This window comes from Panthera onca, chromosome F1 (genome assembly GCF_046562875.1).
Source record: "Panthera onca isolate mPanOnc1 chromosome F1, mPanOnc1 haplotype 2, whole genome shotgun sequence".
In the NCBI taxonomy this organism is placed as follows: Eukaryota; Metazoa; Chordata; class Mammalia; order Carnivora; family Felidae; genus Panthera; species Panthera onca.
In genome coordinates this window covers 66673725-66679077 of record NC_138355.1, presented here as the reverse complement: position 1 = coordinate 66679077, position 5353 = coordinate 66673725, and the positions used below count along the sequence as shown (strand labels likewise).

Sequence of the window (5353 nt, the reverse complement as noted above, 5' to 3'; positions counted from 1 at the left end):
TGGGCTGGAGGCCCCTTAAGGAAGCCGAATCAGGGGGAAGGAGGTGGACTGCCCTCCGGACGCCCTGGAAGGGCCGGGAGAATGTTAGCGTCTGCAACCCGTGACCATGTGTCCTTGGGTCCTGTCACACCCAGCACAGGCTGCTCCCTAAATACACGTCAGAGTCGCATGTTTCACGCCTATTCCATGCTGTATATTGGAGACACAGAAGGAACTAAGAATGAGCGTTGGTCTCATTCAATGGAGAAGCCAGACACGGACAAAGGCTCTCGTACAACTCACTCAGTCCCCACTCAAGTCATTTCGTGGGGTTAGGGGCGAACTGTAACAATTGTGACTGAGCTCCCAGAGGGGTGGCGATGTATCCAGACCTCTCCTCGAAGCCTCCAACAACACAGGCCCCTTCTAAATGCTCGGGGGGCGCCTGGCTGGCTCGGTGGGGGGAGCATGGGACTCAGAGACAGGGAGCGGAGAGACGTCCAGAAGTCGGCCAAGAAGAGGAGAGAGGGACAGAATGTGGACCGAAGCGGTTTCCCGCAGGGGCCTGTGGACACCGGGGGAGGCCGTCCTGGATGCCAGAGGAGCCACAGCCTGGATCTCCCTCTCAGAGCAGCTCCAGGCTTCTCTGAGGACGCGGCCAAGGTCTGGGGCTCCTCATCAGTGGGTCTGCAGGAGCGGGTGGGCCGGGGGAGACCCAGGAGTGAGCCAAGCGCAGGGTCTGGGGCTGACAGACAGAAGCGGGACAGCAGGCCCTGGGGTGATGGCACCAGAACCGTCCTTTCCTGCCACCCCAGAGACACTCACTGCTCTCAGTGATCCCGCCCGCCTTTTCCTCGACCACCCCTGGAGTCCCCAGGAAGCCAGGTGGGGATGCTAAGCACCTAGGCCCAGGCTGTCAAGGAGGGGGCTCACAGGAGGGGGTTACCTGCGCAGAGGGGCCCGGTGGGGACTGAGCCTGAGCTCTGACTGACCGGTTCCTGGCCGAGCAGCGATAGCTGTCGCCGACCCCAGAAGTCCAGGTGATGCTGAGAGTGGTCCCCCACCCCCGCCACCCGGCCGAGCGGGGGCCCGACTGTACCGCACGTCCTCTCCGGCCTGTCGCAGGGAGCCCACCAGGGGGACACAGCGGGCCCCACCCTTCGCCATCCGGGAACCGGCAGCGATATCAGGTTCCCGCAGCTTCTCTGTGCGCGAAAGGAAGAGTTTGAGCTCTGAGGAGACTCTGGCCTGGTCAGGCAGGGCAGAGCGGAAAGGTCAAAGTTCAGATGTGAGCCCTCCGCTCCCCCCCACCACAGACCCGCAGGGTGAAATCCTTGGTGGCGTTGACAAATAGGCAGAGTCATCCAGGCTCCGGAGGGGCCAGGGCCCTGCAGCCTTGGGGACCTGATCTGCAGAGAGGACACACAGTCGTTCGCTGTAAGGTCCCTAAGTCCCAGCAGCCAGGATTGGTTTGCCTCCGGGTCCTGGTTGCAAAACAGCGACAAGCTGTCCAGAGCTCTGGGTAACCTTTTCCACTTCCTGCCCGGCTGGGACCTCCAGGGGCCGAGGGGCCGACTCCCCAGGGATACCTACCGAACACTGTCTCCCCGACCGTGTCCCCTCCCAGGATCCCTGGCCCTGCAGACAGACAGAAAACCACAGCTTCAGTGCCGGGGTCTCCCTACGCACTCAGGGCAGCCCAGCAACCCCCCAGCCCCCCACCTCCGAGCGCCTCCTGCCCAAACCCCTCCAACCTCCCCACTGGCTCCCGTAGGCCTTCTCCTCCTTCTCCCCCGACCACACTGGCCCAGATGCCCTCTCTCGAGGGCGTTAGCCCCTCTCCCCAGGGCCTGCACAGGACCAGGACTCCGTCCTCCACCTTCCGTCCCCTCCAGAGCTGCGGCACAGGGCGTGTGCTCCCGGGGGGGCCAGGTACCTGCACACAAGGGCGGCGCTGAGACGGGGAGGGAGCCGCTGTTACCGTCCTGGACCGCGCAGTGAGGCCACGGCACTGTCCCCGGGGCCTCAAGGAGACACCGAGGACAGACCCTCCGCGGGACACAGCGGTCCGGGGTCCCAGAGGCATCCGGCTGTAGGCCACAGAGGCTCCTCTGCTTTCTGCCACCCAAGTCAGGGTGAAGATGCAGTGTCCGTTGTCACCGATCCTGGGGCTCGGTGCGACACGGGGCCGGCCCAGCTGCGCTGCGTGTACAAAACTCACCAAGGGAAGACTGCAGAGCTACCCTGGGCGCTCCCTTCACCGGGCAGAAGGCACGAGGCACTGACACCGAGGTGGTTCACCACCCTGAGTGCGCACAGGGAGAGACAGAGGCCGAATCTGCCCACGTCTGTTGGAGAGCTTTGAGCTTTCAAGGCCAAGTCAGTGGCCTTGAGAGAGAGGCCACTATATTTTGAGAGAGAGAGGGCACCAGTGAGCGAGGGGAGCAGAGAAAGAGAGAGAATCCCATGAGGGGCAGGGGTGGGGTGGGGAGAAAAGCAGGGCTCACCCAAAGCGGGGCTCGAACTCATGAACCACGAGATCCTGACCCGAGCAGAAGTCAGACGCTCAACGGCTGAGCCACCCAGGGGCCCCCGCTTCGTATGCTTTGATTCCCCCGGAACAACCCTACGAAATAGATAGGGGAGGTTTTGTGCCTATTCCATTTAACAGCCTCAGAGAGCTTCCAGTAACTTGCCCAGAGTCTCAGCCATTGCGTGACTGATCCAAGACCCAAATCCAGTGGCTCGGGCCCCAAAGCCTGGGTTCCCACCCTTGCGCGGACCTGCTGCAGGCCCTGTGTGTCTGCGCAAGCGCGGAACCGTGTTGTAATTACATCTCTCCCCAGTAGGGGTCTCTGCAGCATACGTTGAGTTTCCGGGCGCCCAACAAGGCTTCCCCAAGATTGGGCCCTGTGCCTTTGAGGTTTCTCCCGCTCCTTTGTGCTCTCTTCGACCCACACCCCATCCCTTCTTCCCCCAGGACCAGGAACTCAGATGCTTCCAGAAGATATCCATGTGGCCATTATTCGCCTCCCCAGGCCAGAGCCAGGAGCCTTGGGGGTTGCAGGGAGAGCAGCTGCGGACAACGGACAGTCAGGACACTCAAGAAGGCCACAGGCACGCGAGAAGCCTGCTCTGTCATTTGGCCTCAGCCCTGGGGCCCTCCCCATGGCAGCCCAGGGGCGGCTCTACTGGGCAAGAGAGGACCACACAGCCCAGAATGTCCCCCGGGGAGAAGGCAGGCTGCCACCTCCCCCCACCCCCGCTGTGTCTCCTCCAGCCTGGGCCCCACACCCTTCCCCCACGACTCCTTCTGCAGCACATAAATGCAGTGACAAACCAGAAGCGCAGGATGTGGCAACAAGGTGCATAAGTTCTATTCCCGGCTCTGCCACTTTTGTCGCGGGGTCGTTTTTTCTCTCTCAGACTGTTGCAGCAGCTTAGAAATAAAAACCCCTTTCCTGCCAGCTGCAGGGCTGTCGTGAGGCCTCGGTGACTTGGGAAACTCCCTGTGAAGGACAAAAGTCTGGCCTATTGTCTTCGCTATTGCCACCCCGCTGGAGCATAGCGAGAGGGGCTCTCCCACAGCGCTGGGCCCACCCTACTCGAGAGTCCCACCGACGTCCCAGAAGCCCCAGTGCCCTTGCCCTGTTTGAGAAAAGGCCATGGCCGGCCCGGCCTGATTTATGGCAGAAACGCTGTCTCCCCCACCATGGGAACCTGACCAGGGAGCAAAGGCATCTTCCTGCACTTAAATAAAGGAGGCGGGGCAGGGGTGGGGTGGGGCGGGTGCCTGGTTGGCTCGGTCAGTTAAGCGGCCTACTTCATTCAGCTCACGTCATGACCTCGTGGTCTGTGGGTTCGAGCCCCGCATCCAGCTCTGCGCTGACAGCTCGCGGCCTGCACCCTGCCTCGGATTCTGGGTCTCCCTCTCTCTGCCCCTCCCCTGCACGCACCTTCTTCGTCTCTCTCTTTCTTTCTCTCAAAAGTAAATAACCATTCAAAAAAAAATTGTTTTTAATGCCTCATCAAATAGGAATATTTCCTATCACACAAACTCAGCCCCGAGAAGCTTCTCTGAAGCTTTCCCTCCAACACTCAGCTTCCACGTGCTCATCCTCACTCGCTAACCTTAGCTTTTTCCTCCCGCTGGAGGAACCGCTCTGCCGTGGCTCCCCGGTGACTTTGCCCGTGTCACCCAGGCAAAGGCTGGAACCACGGGCTAATCTGAGTCTGGGCAAAATGCCCTGCGATCCTCCCAGAGCACGAGAGGAAAGTGGCCTGTGAGGCCCCGAAGCCAGCTCCACGGACCTCTCTGTCTCCACTGGGAGGCATTCGGGTGAGGCAGTTTCTTATGAGGAAGGACGTTCCTGCTCTACCCGCTCAGGACGAAGCTTCCGACCCCACCACCACCAGCACTGTGCTCAACTGACCCCATTTGCCTTTCCTTCTGGTGCGAAGGACCCGGGTTACTCTTTTAGTATCGATATGAGTAATAAGTAATAATAACACTTTCTAAATGAGTCGTAATATGATTCTAAAATGGGCTTACTCTACTTCTTTTTTTTCAACTTTTTTTTTTTTTTGGGGGGGGGGACAGAGAGAGACAGAGCATGAACGGGGGAGGGGCAGAGAGAGAGGGAGACACAGAATCGGAAACAGGCTCCAGGCTCCGAGCCATCAGCCCAGAGCCTGACGCGGGGCTCGAACTCACGGACCGCGAGATCGTGACCTGGCTGAAGTCGGACGCTTAACCGACTGCGCCACCCAGGCGCCCCAGCCTTACTCTACTTCTACTGGCCACACCAGTCTACCTTGGCCGTCCTCACTGCTGTGGAACCTTCTTGACATCGCTGGAATATCATCTCGCCAAAACTAGCCAGCACCCAGGCACCCAGCTGGCCCAGTGGATACAGCAAGCAACTCTTGATCTTGGGGTCGTGAGTTCAAGCCCCACATTGGGTGGAGAGCTTAGTTTAAATAAATGAAACTATTTTAAAAAAAAATTGGCCATGGGGCGCCTGGGTGGCTCAGTCAGTTAAGCATCTAACTTCAACTCAGGTCATGATCTCATGGTTCGCGGGTTCGAGTCCCGTATCGGGCTCTGTGCTGACATTTCAGAGCCTGGAGCCTCCTTCAGAGTCTGTGTCTCCCTCTCTCCCTCTCTCTCTGCCCCTCCCCTGCTTGCACTTTGTCTCTCTCTCTCTCTCTCTCTCTCAAAAATGAACATAAAAAAAAAAAAAAAAAAAAAAAAAACTAGCCAGCACCCTTGTCGAGAAATGAAAGCTACCGCTGCTCTGTAGCATGACCCGTCTCTGTGGGCAAATTCTTGCAACACTGACACCCAGTCCCAGGAAACAGAAGGCTCGAAACT

At 59.3% G+C, this 5353-nt stretch overlaps 1 long non-coding RNA gene across 1 annotated transcript; it reads right to left on the bottom strand.

Annotated features, from left to right (window-relative positions):
- Positions 1 to 421: 421 nt before the first annotated feature.
- LOC132686649 (uncharacterized) lies at positions 422 to 4527 on the bottom strand. Its single transcript, XR_013553053.2, has 3 exons — positions 2487 to 4527; positions 1916 to 2181; positions 422 to 1617 (listed from the first exon to the last, which is right to left on the bottom strand). It is a non-coding gene; the product is annotated as an uncharacterized LOC132686649 (long non-coding RNA).
- Positions 4528 to 5353: the final 826 nt, after the last annotated feature.